The sequence below is a fragment of the Toxorhynchites rutilus genome, chromosome 2, assembly GCF_029784135.1.
Source record: "Toxorhynchites rutilus septentrionalis strain SRP chromosome 2, ASM2978413v1, whole genome shotgun sequence".
Classification (NCBI taxonomy): Eukaryota; Metazoa; Arthropoda; class Insecta; order Diptera; family Culicidae; genus Toxorhynchites; species Toxorhynchites rutilus.
In genome coordinates, this window is record NC_073745.1 from 271791890 (window position 1) to 271812090 (window position 20201).

The 20201-nt window shown below is 37.8% G+C and overlaps 1 protein-coding gene and 1 long non-coding RNA gene across 2 annotated transcripts in view; both read right to left on the reverse strand.

Moving 5' to 3' along the window:
- The window catches only part of LOC129767596 (uncharacterized), a 55687-nt gene that overhangs the window by 14629 nt on the left and 20857 nt on the right, over positions 1-20201 (reverse strand). The window lies entirely within an intron of this gene.
- On the reverse strand, positions 2557-4310 carry LOC129767597 (uncharacterized). The gene is made up of 3 exons (XR_008741545.1): positions 3684-4310; positions 3444-3625; positions 2557-3380 (listed from the first exon to the last, which is right to left on the reverse strand). It is a non-coding gene; the product is annotated as an uncharacterized LOC129767597 (long non-coding RNA).

Genomic DNA, 20201 nt, shown 5'->3' on the forward strand with positions numbered 1-20201 from the left:
CCATAACATAACCTGTAAATACTGCTGTCAAAATTTGTAAACATAGTTGGAAATAACTAGATGTGGAATCATGGTGCGGAATTATACCAGAACATCCGAACGTAAAAAGTGGTCACAGACCAGCTTGAACGCGGCAGCCTTAGTGCATTGTGTCCCGCGAGAAATACTCAAACGTTATTTACGTTGCGCAGATCCTTTGCTGCTCCAGAAACTCGGATCATTTGGTAATGTTTTAACGACGGGAGTTCTCTTAACTTGTAGATTATATTCTCTCTATGGAACAACGGTTCTACAGTGTTACGGCGAAAGGAATCCGGAAGCTGGCGCACGATTTGGCCGAAAGATGGCATTTCTCACCCTTTCAATAGCCAAAAGCAATTAGCCGGAATGGATTAGTTGGCTGGTTTTGGAGAGCGCCACCCACAACTCTCGCTTTGGACACCAAAAGCAATCTCCGCCACCAGGGCACAAGGATTCAATCGCGTTGCAGTCGGGAAATTCTACGATTTACTGGAGGACGTACAGCAGAAATACGACATTCCACCAGTAAGGCAATTCAACGAGGATGAGACATCAGTGATTCCAGTAACTATTTTCATCAATAGGAGAACGAATTAAACTAAAAATTATTGTCTTTATTCAACAGATACAGACCAGAAATTCCAAAATTCTAACAATGCGGGGGAAAAGGCACAAAAGCGCTATAACTTCAACTGAGCGCTGAGTGCTGAACACGGAATAACGATCATAGAATCTTCCACAGGGCACTCTATGTTGCTATTGTGGGGCACAATTCATTTCCTCTACGGACGGCGATGGATGGAACCAATGCCATCGATGCCACTCGTGGGTACATAACTGCACAAATATTCTCTGTTCCTGCTTTGAGTAACGTAAAATTGCAGTCCAATCACTTTGATCACATTGTTACTTTTTGTACATCCAAACTGAATGAAATCCAATGAAATATACGTGAATAGAATAAACTTTCGTTATATGATCATTTAAGCATGTTTTCGCTAGGAAATAACGTAACAATTATTTCCTAGCGAAAACATGCTTAAATGATTGAATCAACCAACATGGTCATATTGCCCCGCATGGTGGCCCATTTTGCCCCGTAGTGCTCTAGATCGCAGAAATGGAATACATTTTTAAAAGTGTAAATTTTCATCATGAAACTTTTCTAAAGCATTTTCATACAATGTCGATCGATCAATAAGGTTTCAAATCGTGAGGTTTTAACATGTAGCATAATTTATAAATGTTCATACATGATTTAGGACGTTTCGTTCTCAGGGGGACCATATTGCCCCCATCTACCCTACACACAGCTCGACAAGAGTGGAAAGAATGGAAGATATTGCAATACACAGAATTCTTTTTTTACGCAACTGATGCGTGCGGGCAAAAAAATCGCGTAATTTCGAACAAATCGCGTAGAAAAAATAGTGTAATTTTAAGAGTAAAAAGAGATAGCCCCATCACCGGCGCGCGCTCGTCACAACCGCTCTCGCAGAATTTCTTTTCTTCTCTTTCTCTTCGCAACGAAGCGACGGTAGGCAGTGCCAAATCGCGTAATTTCAGGAAAATCACGTAAAAAATCGGCTCATATGGTGTTAGGTTATGGTATATGGTTAAGGTCGTGATTTCATTCGCGTGATATCTTGGCTAATGTCCAATCACTACAACCGCATCTCTATCGCATTGGGCTTGCAGCAAACAATCTTTGTGATTGTGGCGATGGCTACCACGACATAGAGCATGTTGTCTGGTCGTGTATCCGGTTCCATGCTGCTCGCTCTCAGCTCTCTAGAGCACTGAGAGCACAAGGCAGACAATCGGATATCCCCGTCCGGGATATCTTAGGTAGCCGTGATCCTGATCTTCTGCTTCATCTATACCTGTTCCTCAGAAACGCCGATGTCAACGTTTAATGATGTTTCCTTCGTTGTGTCCCCGTTTCATATCCCTCCTCTCCGATCGATAAACTTTTACTTAGTCGCGGCAATACATACACACACTCTTTACAGATACACGGGCCAAATGTTGTGCAGTCCACTGATCATTCAACAAGAGCCAAAGGTTGTACCGCTCATGACAACTCTACACGAACTGATGATTGCGCCGGCTAGTGACCATTCTATGCTGGATTCCTCGAGTCGAGAAAGATGCACTACGCTAGATATGGGTTACAGACTAGGGGGGCGTTGCTGATTAATGGTCAGCTGCATCCCAATAGGAAGTATCCCGTGTCGGGCACACGTACGTAGCATTGGAGACAACAACAATTACGAAAACACTTGTAATACTAACCTCGAGCCAACCGCGAGTAATCGGTTACATATTACTAACATAGATAATAAGAAAAATTGTCAAAGTATTGGACTCCCGGCCGCGTGAGGCTAACGCCATATGAGCCTTGATAAAAATATATGTTTTGGAAAAAAAAAATAGTGTTAGCCTGACAGGACCAGGAGTTCAATGTTTTGACAATTTTTCTTTTCAGCTATGTTAGGCCGTCTACACATTAGGCAACAGCAACCCGATCTATGTTGGCGATGTCAATCGCATCGCCAACTCAGCTCTGCACATTGAGACAACTCGAACGCGATGAATTCGTTAAGTTTTTATCCGTCATCATAAACTGCCTAATCGCTGGCAGAGATGCCATTTATTTAACTGCCGAAAAAATCATACGGAGAGCAAATTATGAAAAATTGGTTTGAAAAAAACTACTTTACTTGGGATTTTTCTTGACACCAGGCAAAGAAAAAATAAATAAAAACTTAATTTCACAAATCATCGAATCAAATTGAATGCATACGCGGCTTCTTAAAACTACAATAGAATCAAAAGGGCACATTTGAAATACAATTTACACTATAGCAGAAAAAAAATCTGCTTATCTGGCATTCCTGGATGTACTTTTTTCGAAGGTGTTTCATCTCATATATCAAACAATAATACCATTTTTATTTAAAAAATGTACCGTTGTGTTGATATTCCTTCGTGTGTACAATAGATTTCAGAATTTCTTTTGGGTTCTGCTTTTTTTCTAAATTCTAAATATTTCTAAAAAATGGATGTATATATTTATTTTTCGTTGGAGTAATACCACAAACCAGCAAACAATATTTACAAACATAAAAAAATCATTGAAATAAGAATACAGCCGAATAGAATTATATAAGGAAAACAGAAAAATTTTCAACAATTCTTCTAAACAATGATTTATGTATACACTAACGCTAAATATGAAAAATTCTCCCAGGGGTCACATATTCGCAGACCGCACCTTCGCACATGGTACAATCGAGAATCAGGGATGATAACGGTTTCCCGGGAAATCTGACCAGAATTATCCAATCTTAGGCTATCTGTTGGTATTTGTTGAATCATTATTATAACCGACGGCATCAAGCTAAAGGTGACATATTTACCTAACATACTTATTTCGGCTCGCTGATAACAACAGACAACAACAATTGCTGTTAACTTGGAAAAAACACATCCAGCGGATTCTGTGCTTCTTGCTCAATCTCCAATATTATACGCATCCTTGACCAATTCAGCACTCTTCCCGGACGGTATATCAAGAGAACTTGCATATTGATGGCATTTCCTAACGTCAAACGAATATATATTATATATAAACTAAACCAAAGTAGCAAAATACTTACATCTCGTTCGTTCATAGAAACAGATGCGCCAATATTGTAAACACTGTTTTGCATCACCACTGACAGATATTGAAATTCAATGAACGCAGAAATCAAAACGTCAACAGCAATTGAACGAAAAGGTTGCCGACACAAATCGCGCGCGACTCGACATGCTGAGTTGAATCGAAAAAGTTGGTCCGACCAAAGTTGCCAGTTGCCTAGTGTGTATGCTCCCATTTGATTACACATGTTCTCAACTTTTTTGACAGATTCGTTAAGTTGCTTTCCAACTTAGGTTGCCTAGTGTGTAGATGGCCTTAGTAATACGTAACCGATCGCTTGCGGTTGACTTGAGTTGCCAACCTTCCAGTTTTTCCTCATTGGCAGTTTTTTGAAGCATGTAAGCAAAACAGCCTAGGCAAAAAATCTCCAGCAATTTCAAATTTCTACAGTTTTATCCAGCTTTTCTATTTTTTCGACACTTTAAGTGTGTTACTCCCCTAAATTATACTCTATTATGCCCAGACTTGTTTACACTAGAATGTGTTTGCCATAGTTTGACCCTGTGTGCGATCTATGCATATAGACATATGCCTGGGTGAATCGAGCAGCTGTATAAGGGTATTTACTTCTTTCTCTGCTATAATCCGTTAGGAACCAGTAAGTTTTCTGAAATTAAAACTTTCTTATAGTTGAAACCCTTGAATAGTTAAAATCGTCAGCCATGCGATGAATTTCATTGGAAAGTGTTGTCAAATGTGTATCGAAACGTTATGAACCACTCCAAATTTATTTTGATTATTAAAGTAGATAAGAACTACGATTATTTATTTTATTTTCTCGTCTTTTGCTTCAAGCATGGTGAACAACAGATTATTTCAAAGCGAAAGTCCGAAGCTAACAGGAGATTTTTTCTGTTATTTTTCCTGAATTACAACTTAACGAAACGTACAGTTCTAACCGGAAAATTATGTTAGTTTGAATAATGTTTATAAAGGTGCCGCGACTGAAATGTTGATCAATGAATATTTGTTCATATGTAAAATTTCAGACAACGCCGTAGCTTAATTGAAGACCGATTCGATAAGTTTTTACATTGCACTCTGCAAACAAGTTCTAAAACGGTTTCATTTCAATGATTCTTTGATCATCAACATGACGACAATTGATCCAACTGACTTCACTGTTCCAACCAGCTTCCAAGAATTATGTAGACATAAAAGTAAAGTACAATCGAGATTAGCTAGAATGACACAAAAGTATTATGTTGAAATTTATTATCACAAACAGAACGAGGAAAATTAAAAATACGTAAGTATTAACGCCACCGGAGCGTAATTTGGATTATTAATTTTTTTTTAATGAAATTAATTCTGAGGCCAGTGTAATGTAGGCAAAGTCCTCATCTAACGAGGATAAGGAACCAACCGGTCCCAAATCGCTGATGTGACGCAATCCGAGTTGGCCGATAACACTGAAGAAATTCGTGACACAGTTACATCGTACTTCAAAAAGTTGGACGCACTTCACGCTCGGAACAGAAAAACTCGTGCCTTGCTTTTTGTCCTAACTTTATTTTTCCGCGATTTCTGAGGCACTGAAACTTATTTTTTTAACGACCATCGTAGAAGCAAAATTTTTTATAGTTTTGGTGGATATCTTTCCCAACTTAACATAACTCTAAAGTCTGGTGCGAGTCGGCATCAAACTTTGCGTTTACTGCTCTGCTTTTGGGAAGAGATAATGATAATATATTTTCAAGTTAATTTAACACACTTTGAAAATAAAAAATAATGAATTAAAATTTACTGTTTTTTTATACAATATGTATGCTAGGTTATTGATAATTTCATTATTTTGCAAGTAATGGAACAATCTTGAACAAAAAAATATTTCTGATAATCATTAGTTTTAGTACTATATTTCTAGAAAAATGGTTGAATCTATCATGGTCAGAATTACGCGTTTAAAATGATTACACAACATCAAGAAAGAAACATTTCAATTTTTAATAATTCAAAACTATTTTCGAGATTGCTAAACTAATAGAATGTAATATGGCTCAGAAGCATGAATGTTGGCACTATACGTTCACCATCGCGGATTGACGATTTTCTCTATCAGTAATTCGTAGTAGATGATCCGAAAGGCGCTAACATACACTTGCCTGCCCTGACCAAACTTGCCAAACGTTTGCCATTTCTGTGATGATCGTTCTCGCCAGCAACAGATTCATAGTCCTACGTTGACAACGCGTTCGTGTCTTGGACATCCCCCCCCATTCTATTTTTTCTTATTAGTGATTCGTTGAAATTTCTGTAGCCAAATAAATGACGATTGAAATTGCTCAAAATTGCTTTCATCCGTCTCAACTCACCAAAAAATAGCTTGGGTCTCACCGTTTACATTTGGTTCAGTGAGAACGTTGCGAATACAATAACGAAACTTTCATTTGAAAATATACTGCTCGAATAAATTAATGTTTCAATTCGTTTCCGATAATGACGATAGAAAAGAACACTTCAGTATGAACGAGCTAAACATGAAATGCCAGTACCTTATATTTAATTGTGGAAAAATAAATAAATTTGTGACTGCATATTCCAATCATTGAATAACGAGTTCGCAAGTTGTTATGCTCCAACCTGTGTCGGAGCATAGCAAAAACCATCGAAGATTTTTGAATTCAATCATATGGATTTTATGAAATTTAAGACGTAGCACGAAGTTTAACAGGAAAGTATAAGGTATAAAAGGAAAATCTAAAAATTGAGCATGTAACGAAATCATGCAAGATTTCAAATGCTTATAACTCGACCTTTCCTTGATAGATCACATAGATGTTTGCAGTAATCTACTGGAAACATTTGTATGCATCACAATTGAATAAAGGATTTTTTTTTGATACAACCATTGGATAATTGAAAAATTTCAAGCATTGTCTAAGCAGAAATCCGACGTTCTGAATGGTCAAATCTGTGATCATTAAATTGTTCCCACCCAAAACGAGCAACTAAGCAGCGAGGCACAATTTGAATGTATCCGTACAATCGTAGTATATCACCCTAACCAAAGAAATTTGCTGCATTGCAGAATGATGTTCCATTTGTAGTGCTTTTCCACAATATATACAAAACGCAATGCAATGCAGAAAGAAAATATTAGCTAGGCCCCGCGAGTATAAAAACATCATTTGCTAATCTATTTCTAGTCTCGCTTCAGCCAGCGAGTAGGTGTAGGCTCGATGAAAAAATGTACCGCGATGATTTTCTAACTGTCAGTTGTGTGTAACTGAATCAATCGTACTTCACGTTCGTTTTTCTCGAAATCATAAAAAAATTCTGATGATCCGGTCTGACTTAACACCGACCAGATAATAGTGTTAATTTCTGTAGCATAGAAAGCAGTGAAAAAACGGTGAAAATTACCAAAACTCCATACTTTCGCTTCAGTTAACAGTCGGGAAAGAATGCTAGACAACTTAATGATTTTATCGAACCTTTCTGCCTTAATGACAACTTAATGATTTTATCGAACATATCTGCCAAAGTAGCGAAAATAGCGCCAAAGATCAAGCTCAAACAACATACAGAGTCAAATTAGTCGAATACAATTGTTTTGCTCTCATTACCTTTCTAATTGCTTCAATAATCAAAATTTTAATCGGCTGAATTGCATTTTTTCCTGATTGGTGACAAAATTCCCTGATGTTCCCTGATTTTCCCTGATTTTCCCTGACATTGTTTGAATTCCCAGTTATTCGCTGATTTTCATAGTTTTTTTCAGGTTGTCGACACCCTGTTACAATGCTGCTATTTGATATTAGCGATGCTGAGTTGGTGTCACAATAGAGTTATAAATTATTGCCTATGCTTGCTTAAATCTTAGGTCTTAGGACAATAGAAAAAAAACTATATTTTACAGTTTGATAAAACCGAAATCGCAAATCAGGTAACTGATAACATAGTGGTTCACCAGAATCTCCGGGAGCTTTGTAGGGAGGTTTTTATTCAGTCATCTTAAAGTCCGGGACCTGTTCCCGTTATCCCCTGAATGATTTTGGTCCACAAGGAAAGTTTGAGAAAATCAACTGTCCCAATCTATGCCAAGGGTTAATGTAAAGAAATACTTAATTATCTCCAGAGTTGCATGTTATCGAACAGAATAAAGCATACTTTGCATGAATCGGATTGAAGTTCACGTAAGAATAGTAGATTTCTTCTTCCCCAACCTTATATAAACCAAGGGGATCACATAATTCAAATAACCATTCTATAAATGAGGAATAAAATGTTGTGACAGAACTTGTGCAAATTGTGAACAGAAGCGGTAGAGATGGTTTGACAAGTTTATCCAACATTTTCGCTGGCGGTATTATCGTTAGCTACTCTATTAGCCAATTCCTAATGAAAAGCGTTTTCGTTAAACACCTGTTTCCGATTGATAATTTGCGGATGTTTTGTCCATTTATCTTCATGAAAAATGTACCGCTTCCGGCGTACATTTAATCAGAAATAATGTTATACCCACTTATACGTGATAAAAGCTCTCGTAATTAGAACATAATTTCACACGTTTGGATGCTTTTATCATGCACAGATGATGTGCCGTTTAAACGATAATTTGATTCCAATAATTTACGCCAATAAACCACGTTAAACGTTTTCACAGCTGCCAATACTGGCAGCTCGGAACGCGCTGCTTCAACATTGCTAGCCTCGATTTCCTCCGCAATCTTAATTTGCACTTCAACTTATTCATATTAAGGCAATCCGATCGAATGGTCGTTTCGAGTGCAACGCAATTGCCAACCGATGCCAAGAACAACCACACAGATGTTTTGTTAGCTTCGAACTCCTACTCATCGATCGAATCCCGGAGTCAATTTTGGGTACCTATCATTACACGAGGTTACTTTCGGTGTACCAATTTCTCGTCGAATGAATTTGGTGAAGGTTGACGATGGTGTGGGCATCATCAGTACGAGTTGCATCATCAAGTAATGTTGGTGCTCCAGTTGCGTTCGCTTCATTTCCAATAAATCAGACCATTGAGTGATGAATGGAATGGTGATGTAAACCTACACATCGATTGAACAAACACATTATAATTTCCATATTTTCTCTTCCTACCCACCAGCCACCATGTGCGTTTTTGAGGATTGCTGGACCTTTCGGCAGAGCAATACCGTGATTCTCGGCCGCAAAAACCACAAACTGAGCTGCTAATAAGTTCGACCGCAAGCAAGCACACTCGCTAAAGCGATAATTACCACTTATGGTGGTAAACAACCACCGCAGGCATCCGAAACTACCTGTTGTTGCGCGTTTTTATTTAGCGAACGTGAAGAAATGCGCACCGCGGAGATATGTTATAAATTCTACTTCCTCCACTAGTCAACAGATGTCGTTGCTGCGGCCGCGAATAAACGACGCGGAGGGAAGGAAGAACTCTAGAGCAACATGTCAAAAGGGTCTATCTTCTTTGATCGTTTCTCTTCATCGACTTTCTCTTTCGATATCCACGGCCTTTCAGACTGATTTTGCTCTAGTTTTACCATATAGTTTGATAAACGAGGTTCCCTTTCACACTCCTTATCGTAGAACACATCAGGAAATGCTTTTACCGCTGAGTTATTAATGAAAGAGAATGTAGATGAAGAGAATCGATCAAAGAAGATAGGCCCTTTTGACATGTTGCTCTAGAACTGTAATAATGCCGGTTCTGGAGATGCTGCGTGCGAAGATGGAGGGGAGAGCAAATGGAACTTGTTATGCTGGTGAACATGTTTTCTTCACTTAGCTGACAATTAGGGTTACAAAGAGCCGAGATTCGGTCAAATTATATTTAATGATGACGCAGACCAGCATGAAGTGGCTGAATTGTATCCCAAGCGCTGCTGTGCAACAAAGATTTTCTTATGTGACATTTTGCCTTGAAAGAGAAGTTGTGATTTGAGAGTAAATTAAATTCGATTAAAGCCGACGTCTGTTTTTTAATCGCATTAACCGTTAAATAAATGTCCACGCCATGGCGATTTATCAGCACCGTAAAATGCATATAGAAAGTGCATCACGAAGAATCTCCACGGAAAGTTGGACAAACCCACACAACAGAGAAGCAAAAATTTGTATGAACCATAGACTTTCCACGCCACATTATTCCTGTGCCAAATGAATGATACTTTATTTTATGGGCCCTCCGCTGACTTGTTTATATTGCTGGTGTGCAAATTTTGTATCCCGTTTGGCAAGATTCCAGTCTTTCGGAGTCGCAGCGAAGGAGAAAGACTGCAAGGCCAGAAGATGTGTCTTTGGTCCAACAGAAAGAGTGGTTTATGGCGAAGCGAACGGGGTTTACTAATGGGAATGATGGCGACAAACCAATGAAAGTTGCGCAAAACAAAGACTCTTTTTCTGTGAAGAAAAACCACAAACGTTATTTTTAGTTAACGGATTTGTGAACCAATACGATTGTCAGTGGCATAGATTCTCGAGTATTGTACTAGAAAATCCAGCGCCTTGAACTTGACTCGATACTGTCTTCATAGTTCTTTTGTCGAATCTTCTACCCTGCAGTTAACGCCTTTTTTATTGCACACCGCAATATATTTCATGGGAAGCCTTTGCGATCGAACGCACCGGGTCATTATCCGTTTACCAGTTTATAATTTCTTTGCGTCGCGATTTCTTCTCCTTCACTGCTTTCGATTCGTACTGGTAGTCGGCAAGCAAACAAGCAAAGCCGGTTAACATTTCAAACACGTTTGCTTTCGAAATTTGAATGTTTCTGACTGTCTCTCCCCCTCTTTCGGTAGGCACCGGCCTCGGAAATTCCGTCGGCGTTCCACCTGTTCAGGCATGCCGAGATTCAATGATGACACTAGAGCTTTCTATGGGCGTTCTGAAAATGTGAAATCGACCTCCAAAACAACAGAAGGGACGCGATTCGATTATGTGCCTCATTATCATCATATTCTTGTGTGTTGAATGTGGTGCAAAGAAGTCATGACAAGTCCGCTGCCTACAACTTCACTGTTTACGGTTTAATGTGTACCGCAACATTACTTTGAGCACACAACATATTCCAGCGACCAGCGTGAATCTTTTGGATAAGTCAATAAACTGCTCACATTAGGCGCTCTAACTGGCTCCGAATCAACGACACCTGTGTTTCTCTCTACAATCCGAGTGATGGTCCAAGTTTGTTTTGTTTTCATCTTCTCTATCTCGGCGATGCACCTGAGAGCTTGAGCATCCTCCAGCACCACCGACAACAGGGCGGAGATGCGTAGAGAAACGAGAGTGGTGTCTCATTTGCATCCAAAAACCAGAAATAAAAACCCGTAAACAGTTAAATGGTCGTTAGCACGCTAAACAAGCATGGCGGGAGATTATCTGGTCTGGGTGATGCGTAACCTTACCCAGAAATACCGGAGCAGAGATGATCAGCGGTCGCGCGGAAACACAGCGTGACATAATGATAGCTATCGATGTTTAATCAAATTTGGCGTCGCTCATAATTAAATAGAAATAATAAATTGTTCACGTTTGGGGTTCTTTGTGGTAGTAAATTGTGGAAAAAAAGTATAGGGGATAGTCTTCAGGACCCAAACACCTTGGTGACGTAGGACGCCGAAATTATTTTATTTTTATTCGCTTGTTTATCACTTCGAATATTATTCTAGAATGTTAACTCTTTAGTAGAATGTTGTGGTGGCCCTGAAAAGGGCGAATGGTTTGATAGGTTTTGTTGAAGATGGTCGATTCTTGATTCATTCTTGCCCTTGCGAGAACAATACACAAGCTGGACATATGAAGTGTTGCCACATGCACAAATTTATTTGAATTACAGATTTTTTCGATTGTTTTGGTACAGATTCTGTTTGGTACAGATTGAATTAGATTAATTATTTAAACCTCAAGGCTGCTGTAATGTTAAATTCCAGAAACTTGGAATCTTATCTAGGTTTCTACGATGGGGATTTACAAGGGCTAGAGAACGAATACCATGCCCTATAAGTGAAATTGCTCCGTAAGGAAAATTTTGTTACACAAAATATACACGTACTGGATTAGTGAACAAAAATCGAATGCAAGAGTATGTATAAAAATCATCCCATATATGAGTAATTTGATACTTGAGTATTATTTATTTAAGTTTTCATGCTAATGAAACAAACTTTTATATTTTTTATATTTTTATATTTAATAATTATTATAATCAATTCCATATTAAAATATAGATTACTTGGAAGTGTCCGAATCGATTAGTTAAAAATCTTGTAAATCCAATGATAAATAAGCAATAAGCAATAAAGATTAGACAATTTTTCGTGACGAGACCGATTTTTAATTATTTAATTTTCCCCCCAATACGTTCCCGAAAGACGGTTTGACGTATCCCTACGTCATAATAGAAGATTTTTCGAGATAATAGTTGTAGTGAGAATGAGAACCATGAATTTGGAAAAAAAATCAGAATGGCTTTCTACTTTTTCCAAGAACAATAACAAGATTTTATTTGCTTTTATTTTTATTGCTTTGGATATCATGAAGTGTCCATTCGTGTGTATCAGACTCCTCTCGCACATCTCGCGTGTACCAAAACCAATTTTTTCAAATAGTTTATATGTTATTCCTTCAGTTTAGTGTTCAAATCAATTATAGATAGCTCGAGAAGCAAAAATGCACATTCATGATGCTTCAGTGCTTCAACTTACTCCGTTCTGCGGGGCAAGTTGAAACAATGCAAAAGAGAACTAGAACTTTATAAAATTGATTTTTTTCGGAACATCCAGTGTGAATCTCTATTTTTTTATCGACAGTCACCTGTCATAGTTTGTATATGCTGCAAATGGATAAAAAATAAGTTATTTCGTGATTTTTCTAAGATAACATTCAAGTTGAACCTCGAAAAAAAAAGTTGAAACAACTTGCCCCGTTGTACATTAGCAGTATATCAGAATTTCACGGAAGCATTACATGCGCGTTTGATGCTTTCAAACATTAGGATAAAATCAAAAATATTGCGAATGTTAAAATAGGTTTTACTGGATATTGGATGTATGAATAGAAGCGATGATTGGAATGCTATTAATGTTTCAGAGTACCCTGGCTCGAGTCTCATTTGGTAATTTTCATATCAAATTACTCCTCATTTCAAACAATGATCTGTAAACCCAAATAATGAACAAATCTTAACATTCATGAAGGGTTGTGGGTTACGAAAGATATTTGAAAATATTAGGTTGGGGAAAAAGTTATCCATTATTTTCTCGGTAGCTGGTTTCTGGATATCTCGCGTAGCATGGATCATACAATCTCAGGCTTCAGTCTTTTGCTGTTTTTTGTTCATTGCATTCAGTTGTGAGTTACAGGGTGTTAACAATGGAGGTCAACAAATAGTAAATTCGGTACATTTCACACTTTTTCTTTTATAAAGGCGAAAATGCAAGCCATGCCGCTAACGTAAGAGTATTTCTATCTTATCGCTACACATTTTTTATCTATAACACAGTAGCCATTTAGGCGTAAGCGTAGTCCTGTTCTATCGATACACAGTTAACGGGTTTTCTCTCAAAATATTGTTATCAAAAGTACTGAAAACCACTGAAATATGCAATTCTGGGTCGTTTCTTGTTTCAATTACCCGTTAATGTATGTGGTCTTAATCATACCGGTGCTATTCGATAATTTCAGAACATTGTTTTCTCGTCGCTCCGCATGCTGTATTGAAATGATTCTATTTACCATCAGGAGAAATGGCGATAATAGTTATCTTTTTTCCTTTCCAAATTCGTGTTCGACTAAATATTACAATACGACTAAGGCAGTATTCTAGTCTAGAAAAAAAAAAAATTGTTTTCCTTCACATTTCTGTAGTTTAGGCATTGAAGAATATACCCTAGAAAAGACTTATCGAAAAACCCGTTATTTATCGAGTTAGAGCCATTTTAGTGATGTGGTATCTAACCTGGTACGGCCATAACAATGAACTTCAAATGCGTTTTTCTCGAAACTAGTTTTTTCAAACTGGCGTACACGATATTTCAAGTTCTACTGAACCGATTCATGTCGAATATATATGAATACAATCTGTATACATCTCTCTATCGCATGAACCTCTAAAAAATAATAATTTCAAATTTTACCATTTTAAAAAAATCGGGAAACGTAAGAAAAAACCTTTTTAAACCGCATTTTGATTTTCAAATGGCCGCCATTCTGTCAAAAAAAATGTTTTTGACTTGCCCGAGGTTCATGCTATAGCGGCATCTCTACTGATTCAGAATCTGTTTGATTTTTTAGTTTCAGATAAGCAGAAGTGCTGGAGTCGTGTACGCCATGGCACAACTTTTTTCTTCGTCAGCTTGTAACTATTCTAGTTATGAATATTTTGGGCCTGATTCTCGAATACACTTCACGGTGGAAACGAAATAAACGGCACGCCATTGAACTACGTTTTACGTGTTAGTGAAGTGTCGAAGATAATAATGAGTTTTCAGGCAGAATAAGCACTTTTCAAATAAAAAATCATTAATGAAAATTAACTTCTCCGTATCGAACTGGTATTCAATGTGAGTGGAAAACTTTATTTTCTTCATGTGATATAATAATCTCATACAAAAATTACATTTGAAGATAATTTGATATTATAATGATAAGTTTTAGTGGGAAACTAATCTCGTATCCAGATGTCGACACCGAGCCGTTGTCATCGCGGATACGTTTCATTCCGTTTCCACCGTGAAGTGTATTCGAGAATCAGGCCCTTTTTCTCCGTTCAACTTTTATTTTATTGTTAAAAGATAGATAAACAAATAATGCTATAATGGATCGTAAAAATACTCTTTGTTTTATTTTTACGGAGCTCGTAAAAACGTCCGAAAATCGTTTGCCTACACTAGAATACCCCCTTAAAGCTACATTTGGTGTTCGGTTGAAATAGGGTCTTGTAAATGTAAAAATGGCAATCAATTACTGCAATGGTGAAATTTGCACAATTATTTCCGAATGCGATGTCAAAAAAACTTCAAAATCTTGCCCGATGTTGAGTTCTAGCTTCTTTTTTAATTGAAATTTTATTTTATCGATCAAATTAATGGCATAACTCATCATTGGGCTAAAGCAAGATTCGGAAATAATTGTACAAATTTCACCATTTCAAACTTCTATTAGCAATGATTGAATGATAAGCAGTGTAGTGAAAATGTGTTTCGAAAAACTGTTCTAGCAGTAATTGATTGCCACTAACAATATGTTTATTGTTAAAAATAGCCCAACCCAACAAAAATGTTTTAAATATTCAACACCAGAGAATGCCACAACGAGTGTGGTGACTAACTGTATTCTCGAATATCAACAAGGACTCGATAAGACTAACAGCAGATCAACCATTTACATAATTTACTGGTTATTGACAGCGTTGTTGTGTCGCGGCGCTAAAGGTAAATAATTTTCAACCAATGTATACATGCCCATATACTGACAAAATCATCTACTTGCACAGAGACGAGTTTTATTTCTCCGTCTCCTTCGTGCCATTATGGGTGGATTTGTTTACGGCTTACACAGCCAGCTTCTACACGTTGACGTGATGCAATTTTCTTGTTTGTGTACCATACGATCACGTTCGATTGGAGTTGAGGCGACGGTGACAACGGGACGATGATCATGGTTTACAGCGATAATGTTATTGAAATATGAATACACACACCACATAATAATTTGCTTGGACGAGGCCAAAAGCATACTGAAAACACGTCGTCGTCGCGACATAAGACGCTGTCGCTGTCGTTTAGCCACAATCTGCCAACATCGAGGACAAAGGATGACGTGTGCGCGAGCATCTTGGAGAAATTTGCACAACTAGGTGGATTTTCAAACGAACAAGTGGCGTGGAAACGGGATTTGATTTATCTGATCATAACGGAACACTTCTTGGGGGAATTGATGAAGAATGGAGCGCTATTCAATGCTTTCGTTGACAAACCCCATAAGCTCCGAAGAAAGATCTCATTTGCATGCTCAGTTGCTTAGATCGTGTTGAACTGCTCGACTCTATTTCGAATCAATTTCACATTCCATTTGTGACCGACACGAAACGAGGACGGGTAATGGAGTAATTCACCGTCCTAATCTACATGTTCCCTTCGAGCATCGACGTTAATGTGAACCGAATCGATTCCCGCAAGTTACGCGCGTATTGTAATTTAGTTGTTTCGTGTTTTGTTTTATTTATTTTCTATTCCGAACACAGCCGCATGCAATGATAGAAAAAGAGTGACCATATTTTGACTTCGCTACGCCGACTAACATTGTGTTATGATCACGCCGAACGGCTCTTCTTTAAATACAATCTGCCTAATGCGTATGGGAAAGTTTTCAATGAAAAAAAAATATGGAAATTATCTTTCGTGAGAAGATCCCTCCGAAAATCACCATCTATCATTTTAGGTAATAATAGCCAGTAGCGTCTTACCTACACAACTCTCTTCGGCCAGCAATCGATCGCCTCGTTCGATCGTGGACCCTGTTCAGAGATGACGGAGCAACATATGGTCTTTGCTACTGTGCACACCATCACACCATTTCACCCAGACAAGACCGAGACAAGGTCGCTCAACTCCGGGGCTTGAGTTCCGCCTTCAAAAGTAAGCGAAGCAGAAATTAAACCAAATGAAGCAGCAAATTGGCGCTCTGTTGAACACTGCCAGATATGGCCTAAGCTTGAATTGGTTTACCTACGAAAGCCACGTTTGAGACGCTTCTCTGAAATGGCATTTCCATTACCCGTTATCGATTCTTCACGATGGATGATGAAACTAGTTTGTGTAGAAAATGTCAACAACAAACCATGTTTTGTTCCAATTCCTAACTTTATATCTTCCATCTGAAAAGGCAGCGTGCGTCAATCAAATCCTCTTCTGAGTAGGCGAGAGAGGATGGACATAACCAATATTGAAAAAGGGATGCATCGATCAGGTTCACATCAGACAGGCTTCACCATACTTGAGAACTTTAGATTGTGTATACCCGTTTGGTTTGGTATCTATAAGCCTTCACCGCTGGTGGTAGGAGGAATGGTTTCATTGACAGTGATGATTTATGATTTCAATATACGACATATGAATATAAGAACATATTATTACTATGGTAGGAGGTATGTATAATAGTTCATATTCTTCTCGAATGCCATCTACGTTCTTTGAGCATATACATATCTTTTATATTGTTATACATTCATTCCATGTCAATCCCATATAGTGGTTCTCAGATTTTCGTGAAAAGTGGTAATTTTGTTGTTTATCGCACAACATTAAACCCGTATTTTTTTTTTTTTTATTAGGGTGCTCATTTCCATTTCAGGACGGTTCAAAAAATCAACTTTTCTCCTTTTTTTAAAATTTAATAACTTTTGAACTACTACACTGATTTCGACGATCGATATATCAAATTGAAAGCAATGAACCAATCTTCTCTGAAAAATTATAACTCAGCAACGAAAAAAACACCAACTTGGTTTTTGGATATGTTATGTAAAAAACCTCAGTTTTCAAGAAAAAATTTAATTGAATCTTTCATTTCTGGAAAAACATCGAAATCGGTGTATTAGTTCGATACTTATGAATTTTTGAAAAAATTTTTGGAAAAAGGAGGAAAAGGTTGATTTTTCAGACCAAGCTAAAAAGGAAATGGTCACCCTAATGAAAAAATAAAAAAAATATGGGTCTAATATTTTACGATTAAGAACAAAATTACCACTTATTACGAAAATTTGAGAACCACTATATCGGTTTGACATGGAATGGCAAATTAACATCGGTTAATACCATGCCGAACGAACTCCTTTTTTCATTTCTGTTTCAGATTTTGTTTCATTCAATTGTTGACTTATCTGTTTACTCTAACAGCATAAGGGTACTGAATTTCGATGCTATATATGGTATGGTTTTGAAGTGCGCCTAGAATTTATCTACAAAGCAAACATTTCGACAGATTACAACTGATATTCAGCTTTATTCTATAATTTATTAATGTAAACATTTGATTGTTGAAGTATTCATTTAGTTTGTAGCGCACCTTGTAAATATTTTGTTTCAAAAAAGCAACTATCCATGAAACTTTCCTTTTTGGAAAAAAAAATTCCTGGTATTTTTACTAGCTGACGTCACAACAAGTAATCAAATTGTCGAAATCAAAGTTGAAGGGTTGTTCCCGAGACACGAACACATAGTTCAAGTAGGATTACGTTGCCATATTTTCGATTTGCGTTGCGATTTGCATGTTGGTTTTGGATATCTTTGAACATGATACATCGCAACCGCAGTCGAAACTAAAAACTCTAAAAACACGGTGAAAACGAAATAAAGTCTATATAACCTCGCATAAAAATCATTTCGTTTTTATCGTGATGTGGCAATTTTTCACGACTGTTCCATGCGAAAGCAGAACAGAAACTGATACTATTGGATTGCATCACGGGAACACCAAGCCGAATGCGTAAATGGGTGCGAATATTCCTTCGCTCGGACGCATTCACACGTAAACAATTTTTCATGACTGTTCCATGCGAAAGCAGAACAGAAACTGATGCGAGTGAAAGTACTCACGCCTTGCGTGTGTCCGCTATGGTTTCCCAAACAACAATTCAAGCGAGCAAAACAAATCACAGCTTGCATATATTCGCTATGACGGTTCCTCCAGGTGCCTAGATTTTGCGTCCGTGTTTGGGAACACATTGCGATCACCAATCATCATTAATGAGCTAGATTGTTATGATTTCAATAGCATGCTTTCAAAGCAATATTTAAGCTATTAAAACGATTGTCTTGGACCAATAAGTGACAATCACAATAATTCGTTGACATTTTATCTTTCGGATGAAATGATTATTATGCCACTCCATTCAGTCGGTAAAGAGGTATTAACGTTTAAAATCTTGCAGTCCAGTATCACTCTCTCGTATTCGAAACTTAGAACTTACACCCCGGTACAGAAATGAAAGACGTAGTCCTACGTCAAAACATTGAAAGGAAACAGTTAAATTCGAAAAAATCGATTACACATGTACAAAGTGGTTAGCCATTTACTACAGGCGTGCTAGATTGTTTGCATCAAGTTGTACTTTTTAATCATTTCCAGAACGTTGTTAATTTAAACTTCTGCGTTTTCTAGCAAAATTGATTTCGGTGAAGAAACGAACTTAAAAGATAATACAAATGAAGCAATGCATAATAACGCGCTGCTTTCCAATATGAGTGCACGATTGGCTACAACGAACTGTTCCTGGGTCCAGAAATGTGATACGTCGTATGTACTGCATACGCTAAAGTTTCATTGGGAGACACCAGGATTTTGTTGTGCAGGTGCAAAGTCAAATTACCATTAACTTAACAATCAGAACTCTTGCGCTCTAATAGTTGATTCCGAAAGACGTCATGCAATACGAATATTGTTGGCAAATGTACACTTTTTCAGACATTGAAGATTGTTTTTTTCCTAAAATATGTCTATATCTGAATTCACTCATTAATCTTGAAACTACAAACAATCCTATAGATTCAAATACAAAGTCAACATCGAACTGGATCGTTATTTCCGCCAGCGAACGAAGAACGCAAATTTCTTTAGATTTATTTCGCTGACACGTTAGAAACCGAAATAGATCAGTATTGTGCAAATAAAAGAGTCATGAATTAACTCTTCGCGGTCTTTTGTCTGAATGTTTGCTTGAACTTCCTAAAAAGAAAATATGAAACAAAGTGTTTTATTTTTTCAGACAGTCTCAGCTCAATAGAGGCAATCCGCTCAATGAAGGTTGATAAACGCTCATCTTATTTCCTAACTAGAATAAGACAACTATTGAGGGTTTTGGTCGAAAAATTATTCAAGATTACCTTAGCATGGGTTCCCTCTCATTGTTCGATTCCGGGGAATGAGAAAGCGGACTCGCTAGCTAAGGTGGGCGCTTTAGAAGGCACTCTTTTTGAAAGGCAAATTGCTTATAATGAATTTTTCCACATTCCTCGTCTGTACACGCTCGTAAGTTGGCAGCGCATGTGGAGTGGAGATGAGTTCGGTCGTTGGTTACACACGATTATCCCTAAGGTCTCGACGAGTGCATGGTTCAAGGGATTGAATGTAGGTCGTGATTTCATTCGCGTGATATCTCGGCTTATGTCCAATCACTACAACCTAAACGCGCATCTCTATCGCATTGGGCTCGCAGCAAACAATCTTTGTGATTGTGGCGATGGCTATCACGACATCGAGCATGTTGTCTGGTCGTGTATCCGGTTCCATGCTGCTCGCTCTCAGCTCTCTAGAGCACTGAGAGCACAAGGCAGACAATCGGAGATCCCCGTCCGAGATATCTTAGGTAGCCGTGATCCTGATCTTCTGCTTCATCTATACCTGTTCCTCAGAAACGCCGATGTCAACGTTTAATGATGTTTCCTTCGTTGTGTCCCCGTTTCATATCCCTCCTATCCGATCGATAAACTTTTACTTAGTCGCGGCAATACATACACAC